We start from the raw sequence: 8,480 nt of genomic DNA on the forward strand, positions 1-8,480 counted from the left end.
GCTTGTGGGATCTTGGTTCCCAGGCCGGAAGTTGGGCCTGAGCTCCTGTGGTGGGAGCTCTGAGTCCAAACTGCTGGACTAACAGAGAACCTCAGACCCCAGGGAATATCAATTGGAGTGAGGCCTCCTGGAGGACCTCATCTCAGCACCAAGACATAGCTCTGTCCAACTGCCTGCAAACTCCAGTGCTGGACGTCTCAGGCCAAACAACCAGTAAGACAGGAACAGAGCTCCACCCATCAAAAAAAAAAAAAAACAGAAATGACAAAAAAATATGTTACAGGTGAAGGAACAAGGTAAAAACCTACAAGACCAAATGAGATGAAATAAGCAACCTACCTGAAAACGAATTCAGAGTAATGATAATAAAGATGATCCAAAATCTCAGAAAAAAAATGCAGAAAAAAAAGAAACATTTAACAAGGATTTAAAAGAACTAAAGAGCAAATAAACAGTGATGAACAACACAATTACTGAAATTAAAAATACTCTAGAAGGAATCAATAGCAGAATAACTGAGGCAGAAGAACGGATAAGTGAGCTGGAAGATAAAATGGTGGAAATAACTGCCAGGGAGCAGAATAAAGAAAAAAGAATGGAAAGAATTGAGGACAGTCTCAGAGACCTCTGGGACAACATTAAATGCATGAACATTCGAATTGTAGGGGTCCCAGAAGAAGAAGAGAAAAAGAAAGGGTCTGAGAAAATATTTGAAGAGATTATAGTCGAAAACTTCCCTAACATGGGAAAGGAAATAGTCAATCAAGTCCAGGAAGCACAGAGCGTCCCATACAGGATAAACCCAAAGAGAAACATGCCAAGACACATATTAATCAAACTATCAAAAATTAAATACAAAGAAAAAATATTAAAAGCAGCAAGAACAACAGCAAAGCAACAAATAACATACAAGGGAATCCCTATAATGTTAATGGCTGATTTTTCAGCAGAAACTCTGCAAGCCAGAAGGGAGTGGTGGGACATATTTAAAGTGATGATAAGGAAAAACCTAGAACCAAGATTACCCAGCAAGGATCTCATTCAGATTCGATGGAGAGATTAAAACCTTTACAGATGAGCAAAAGTTAAAGAGAATTCAGCATCACCAAACCAGCTTTACAACAAATGCTAAAGGAACTTCTCTAGGCAGGAAACACAAGACAAGGAAAAGACCTACAAAAACAAACCCAAAACAATTAAGAAAATGGTAACAGGAACATACATATCGATAATTACCTTAAATGTAACTGGATTAAATGCTCCAACCAAAAGACAAAGACTGGCTGAATGGATACAAAAACAAGATCTGTACATATGCTGTCTACAAGAGACCCACTTCAGACCTAGGGACACATACAGAGTGAAGGTGAGGGGATGGAAAAAGATACTCCATGCAAATGGAAATCAAAGGAAAGCTGGAGTAACAATTCTCATATCAGACAATATAAACTTTAAAGACTATTACAAGAGACAAAGAAGGACACTACATAATGATCAAGGGATCAACCCAAGAAGAAGACATAACAATTGTAAATATTTAGGCACCCAACCTAGGAGCACCTCAATACATAAGGCAAATGCTAACAGCCATAAAAGGGGAAATCGACAGTAACACAATCATAGTAGGGGACTTTCTAACACCCCACTTTCACCAATGGACAGATCATCCAAAATGAAAATAAATAAGGAAACACAAGCTTTAAATGACACATTAAACAAGATGGACTTAATCTATATTTATAGGACATTATATCCAAAAACAACAGAATACACTTTCTTCTCAAGTGCTCATGGAACATTCTCCAGGATAGATCATATCTTGGGTCACAAATCAAGCCTTGGTAAATTTAAGAAAATTGAAATCGTATCTAGTATCTTTTCCAACCACAACACTATGGGACTAGATACCAATTACAAGAAAAAAACTGTACAAAATACAAATACATGGAGGATAAACAATACACTACTAAATAACCAAGAGATCACTGAAGAAATCAAAGAGGAAATAAAAAAATACCTAGAAAAAATGACAATGAAAACACGATTACCCAAAACCTATGGGATGCAGCAAAAGCAGTTCTAAGAGGGAAGTTTATAGCAATACAATCCTACCTCAAGAAACAAGAAAAATCTCAACCTAACCTTACACCTAAAGCAATTAGAGAAAGAAGGATGAAAAAACCCCAAAGTTAACAGAAGGAAAGAAATCATAAATATCAGATCAGAAATAAATGAAAAAGAAATGAAGGAAACAATAGCAAAGACCAATAAAACTAAAAGGTGGTTCTTTGAGAAGATAAACAAAATTGATAAACCATTATCCAGACTCATCAAGAAAAAAAGGGAGAAGACTCAAATCAACAGAATTAGAAATGAAAAAGGAGAAGTAATAACTGACACTGAAGAAATACAAAGGATCTTGAGAGATTACTACAAGCAACTATACGCCAATAAAGTGGACAACCTGGAAGAAATGGACAAATTCTTAGGAAAGCATAGCCTTCTGAGACTGAACCAGGAAGAAAGAGAAAATATAAACAAACCAATCACAAGCACTGAAATTGAAACTGTGATGAAAAATCTTCCAACAAACAGAAGTCCAGGACCAGATGGCTTCCCAGGTGAATTCTATCAAACATTTAGAGAAGAGCTAACACCTATCCTTCTCAAACTCTTCCAAAATATAGCAGAGGAAAGAACACTCCCAAACTCATTCTACAAGGCCACCATCACCCAGATACCAAAACCAGACAAAGATGTCACACACAAAAAAAACTACAGGCCAATATCTCTGATGAACATAGATGCAAAAGTCCTCAACAAAATACTAGCAAACAGAATCCAACAGCACATGAAAAGGATCATACACCATGATTAAGTGGGATTTATCCCAGGAATGCAAGGATTCTTCAATATATGCAAATCAATCAATGTGGTACACCATATTAACACATTGAAAGAGAAAAACCATATGATCATCTCAGTAGATGCAGAAAAAGCTTTTGGCAAAATTCAACACCCATTTATGATAAAAACTCTCCAGAAAGTAGGTATAGAGGGAACCCACCTCAAGATAATAAAGGCCACATATGACAAACCCACAGCCAACATCGTTCTCAATGGTGAAAAACTGAAACCATTTCCTCTAAGATCAGCAACAAGACAAGGTTGCCCACTGTCACCACTGTTATTCAACATAGTTTTGGAAGTTTTAGCCACAGCAATTAGAGAAGAAAAAAATAAAAGGAATCCAAATCAGAAAAGAAGTAAAACTATCACTGTTTGCAGATGACATGATACTATGCATAGAGAATCCTAAAGTTGCTACCAGAAAACTACTAGAGCTAATCAATGAATTTTGTAGAGTAGCAGGATACAAAATTAATGCACAGAAATCTCTTGCATTCCTATACACTAATGATGAAAAATCTGAAAGAGAAATTAAGGAAACATTCCCATTTGCCATTGCAACAAAAAGAATAAAATACCTAAGGAATAAACCTACCTAAGGAGACAAAAGACCTGTATGTAGAAAACTATAAGACACTGATGAAAGAAATTAAAGATGATACAAACAGATGGAGAGATATACCATATTCTTGGATTGGAAGAATCAACATTGTGAAAATGACTATACTACCCAAAGCAATCTACAGATTCAGTGCAATCCCTATCAAACTACTAATGACATTTTTCACAGAACTAGAACAAAAATTTTCTCAATTTGTATGGAAACACAAAAGACCTCGAATAGCCAAAACAATCTTGAGAAAGAAAAATGGAGCTGGAAGAATCAGGCTCCCAGACTTCAGACTGTATTACAAAGATACAGTAATCAAGACAGTATGGTACTGTGATGCTGGGAAAACTGGACAGCTACATGTAAAAGAATGAAATTAGAACACTTCCTAACACCATACACAAAAATAAACTCAAAATGGGTTAAAGAACTAAGTATAAGGCCAGACCCTATAAAACTCTTAGAGGAAAACATAGGCAGAACACAGCAAGATCCTTTTTGACCCACCTCCTAGAGTAATGGAAATAAAAACAAAACAAATGGGACCTACTGAAACTTAAAATCTTTTGCACAGCAAAGGAAACCGTAAACAAAACGAAAAGACAGCCCTCAGAATGGGACAAAATATTTGCAAATGAAGCAACTGATAAAGGATTAATCTCCAAAATATACAAGCAGCGCATGCAGCTCAATGTAAAAAAAAAAAAAAAAACCAATCCAAAAATAGGCAGAAGACCTAAATAGACATTTCTCCAAAGAAGATATACAGATTGTCAACAAACACATGAAAAGATGCTCAACATCACTAATCATTAGAGAAATGCAAATCAAAACTACAATGAGGTATCACCTCACACCGGTCAGAATGGCCATGATCAAAAATCTATAAACAGTAAATGCTGGAGAGCGTGTGGAGAAAAGGGAACCCTCTTGCACTGTTGGTGGGAATGTAAATTGATACAGCCACTATGGAGAACAGTATGGAGGTTCCTTAAAAAACTAAAAATAGAACTACCATATCACCCACTACTGGGCATATACCCTGAGAAAACCATAATTCAAAAAGAGTCAGGTACTACAATGTTCATTGCAGCTCTATTCACAATAGCCAGGACATGGAAGCCACCTAAGCATCCACTGACAGATGAATGGGTAAAGAAGATGTAGCACATATATACAATGGAATATTAGCCATAAAAAGAAACGAAACTGAGTTATTTGTAGTGAGGTGGATGGACCTAGAGTCTGTCACGCAGAGTGAAGTAAGTCAGGAAGAAAAACAAATACTGTATGCTAACACATACATATGGAATCTAAAAAAAAAAAAAGGTTCTGATGAACCTAGGGGCAGGACAGGAATAAAGACACAGACGTAGAGAATGGACCTGAGGACACGAGGAGGGGGAAGGGTAAGCTGGGACAAAGTGAGAGAGTAACATTGACATATATACACTACCAAATGTAAAATAGGTAGCTAGTAGGAAGCAGCTGCATAGCGCAGGGAGATCAGCTCCATGCTTTGTGACCACCTAGAGGGGTGAGATAGGGAGGGTTGGAGGGAGGCATAAGAGGGAGAGGATATGGGGATGTATGTATACATATAGCTGATTCACTTTGTTATACAGCAGAAACTAACACAACATTGTAAAGCAATTATACTCAAAGATGTTTTTAAAAAATAATATATATATATTACAACCATGACCATTAGCCAAGTAGCTACAAATAAAACATTTTTGGAAAAAAAATTTTTTTGGAACCAACCCACCTTAGAGTGTGTGTAAAAATATGTGGCAGTTTAGACTTAATTCCAGGAACATCTCTGTATTATAACTGTAGTGCCTAAAACTGTTAGCTCTGGTATTTGGAGAGCCTTTACAAGTCTATACATGTCTTTGTCAGTCTGTAACTTACCTCCTCTGGGCTTGTGAAAGTGTGAAGGCTGCATACATAATGCAAAACTCAGTCCCTTCAATCCCTCTCCTAGCATCAAATTCACTCTCCAAGATGCTCATGACTCATTTTCCTTTCTCTTCCCTGCTCAGGGTTCTGATACAAACAGGAAGCACAGGGGAACAGATAATAAAACAGGAAATCCAACTGTGGTTCCATAATACTTAATGAGAGCCTACGGTGTGCTAGAAACCTAGCTCAGGGCTCTCAATGTGGCTGCCCACTGCTTGCACGGGGGGCAGCTTTAACTATGACTGAAGGCAGGATCCCACTCAGAGATGCTGATGTAATTGGTGTGGGGTGTGGCCCAGCCTCAGGAATTCAGAGAGCTCCTCAAGTATTTCTAGTGTGTGGCCAGGGTTGGGGACCTCTGCTCTAGACACACAGTGGTGGACGAGATAGACCTGGGGTTGGAAATGGTCACAAGCTGTTAGCTAGGACGTGCCCCATCCAAACTTTGTACTTGCTCAGATGTTTCAAACAGGCAGCTTCGCAGCCAAAATAAATAATTTTAGAAGTTATTTAAAAATAAAAGGGACTTCCCTGATGGCACAGTGGTTAAGAATCCGCCTGCCAATGCAGGGGACACGGGTTTGAGCCCTGGTCCGGGAAGATCCCACATGCCACGGAGCAACTAAGCCCGTGTGCCACAACTACTGAAGCCCACGCGCCTAGAGCCTGTGCTCTGCAACAAGAGAAGCCACTGCAATGAGAAGCCCGCGCACCACAACGAAGAGTAGCTCCCACTCGCCACGGCTAGAGAAAGCCTGCGCACAGCAGCAAAGACCCAACGCAGTCAAAAATAATTAATTTTAAAAAAAGTTATATAAAAAAAAAAAACAAGCAGCTTGAGAGGAGGTTTGAAATAGGACAGCCTGTTCTGTCAGGTCTCAGAATGTACATTTATTAAGTGCCATTAAAAGGGACCTGAACAAAACTGGATATTCTTGTAGGCATAAGGGAGAAAACTGAAATATTCTTGGAACCAAATCTATCTCATGAGGAAAAATAACAATGTATTCAGTAGCACATGGGTAATGGTTTCTCCTAGGAGATGAGATTAAAAGTCACTGAAGGGTGAGAAAATGCATAATTGAGAAGATGGAGAATGGCCTGAATTTTCTCCAGGGGACTCTGTGTAATGTGCCTTTCCCCCTCCGAATACGTAGAACCATTGCCCTGTGTCTTATGTATTTCAATGCTGGACTGCCACATATTAGACTTACAAACAAAGGTATTTGTGAATTGAACAAGACTTCCGGGAGGTGAAGACTGATCCACAGGGGTGCCCCTTGCTCCGTGCAACAGACTGAGACCTCTTTAATCTCTTGGGTTCCAACCTAGTTTTAGACATGAGGACAAGATTACAATATCAAAGGAAAGATGAGCAAATTCGTGGTTAATGTGGTGAGTCTAGCTTGGTGAATAACTGATGTCAACTACTGAGAATAAAGGACTTGAAGATGAAATGCCGCTGAAATTTGTGTGACTCTAACCATTGGATGGTCAGATACCCCAGTGTGACATTTGTTCACTAGATACTTGCCATAGATAAAAATGGCACCTCCTTTATTCATGTGCTCATTTAGTGAGTGTCTACTGCACATCTTTGGTGCCTCCAGGATTTGGCCTTAGCTGCTGGGGATGCAGTGAGAAGTCAGAGAGACCGGGGCCTTGCCCTCCGAAAGCCCACAGTTTGATGAGGGAGGCAGAAAGGCAACAGTTAAACACAGTGTTAATTGTTAGGCTAGGGTGATAACAGGTGCCACCAGAGCCCAGGGGAGAGGCCAGCCCCTGACTCAGACTTGGTGGCTAAGAGGGCTTCCTGGAAGAAGTGATATCCAAGCTGATGGGTAACAGGTTAGATGAAGGTGGGAGGGAGGGCACATGCAAAGGCCCAGAGTTAAGAGCAAGCACAGCTCATCAGGGAACTAAAATGCTATAGTGCTGGAACACAGGGTGTGTGTAAGGGTGGTGGGTACAGTGCGAGATGGCTTAGTGAGGTCTGCATGGTAAGGAGATTTGGGGTTTATTCTGAGGGCAGTGGTGGGGGACACTAAAGGGTTTCAAGCAGAGGAGTGACACGCCCAGAGTTGTGTTTTAGGATACAAGTTCTGGTTCATCCTGGAATCTCCCTAAGCATCTGTCACATGCCTCAAGTAATAGATGTTCAATACACATTGCTCAGATAAACAGCCCAGATGGGATGGGAACACTAAAACCTACCTCCAAGGAATCTCCCATCCAGCTGTAAAAGACAGACAAGCATCAGGCAGTTACCTGGCACCACAAGGCAGGATGCCGTAAGCCCCAGAAAGGTGCTATGGACCAGGCTCATAGGTGCTCAGACAAGGAAGAGTTTTGGGGTCGCTGAGGTGGTCAGGGAGGCTTCCTGGAGGAAGTGGGGCAGGTGCTGGCTTTGTGGGATAAGTAGGGTTGGGGGAAGCAAAAGGGAAGGGGAGGCCTTATCAGGCCCAGGGAGGCAGTGTAGTAGTATGAGAAGTGCCCAGCACTTGACATTAAAGCCCCTGAGTTAGGGGCTTCCCTCGTGGCGCAGTGGTTGAGAGTCCGCCTGCCGATGCAGGGGACACGGGTTCGTGCCCCGGTCCGGGAAGATCCCACATGCCGCAGAGCGGCTGGGCGTGTGAGCCATGGCCGCTGAGCTTGCGCATCCGGAGCCTGTGCTCCGCAAAGGGAGAAGCCACAACAGTGTGAGGCCCGCATACCGCAAAAAAAAAACAAAAAAAAAGCCCCTGAGTTCAAGGCCCTCTTGGCCATAGGCAAGTAGCAAACTCATTTATTATGGTTTCTGCATGTGGAGAAGTTTGGTTAGAGCCCCCAGCCTGCGTTGTCCTCCCTACTCAGCCCCCAAAATACTCACTGTAGAATTCTGGCTTTTCTCAAGGAGTCGCTGGCTTCCTCTACCAGGCCCTACCTTCCAGCGTGGAAAAGTCATTTTAGGATCTGTTGTGGTAGGGCAGAGACTCAAATACCTGGACTGGGGGTA

At 41.0% G+C, this 8,480-nt stretch overlaps 1 protein-coding gene across 3 annotated transcripts in view; it reads left to right on the forward strand.

Annotated features, from left to right (window-relative positions):
- ARHGEF37 (Rho guanine nucleotide exchange factor 37) overlaps positions 1-6,942 on the forward strand; it is a 66,875-nt gene extending 59,933 nt beyond the window's left edge. For all 3 annotated transcript variants that reach the window (XM_081233608.1, XM_081233609.1, XM_081233607.1), the window contains one exon: positions 2-6,942. The gene's annotated coding sequence lies outside the window, so the exon portion shown is untranslated. The remainder of the gene's footprint in view (position 1) is intronic.
- Positions 6,943-8,480: the final 1,538 nt, after the last annotated feature.

Source organism: Mesoplodon bidens (assembly GCF_964165515.1).
Source record: "Mesoplodon bidens genome assembly, chromosome: 4".
In the NCBI taxonomy this organism is placed as follows: Eukaryota; Metazoa; Chordata; class Mammalia; order Artiodactyla; family Ziphiidae; genus Mesoplodon; species Mesoplodon bidens.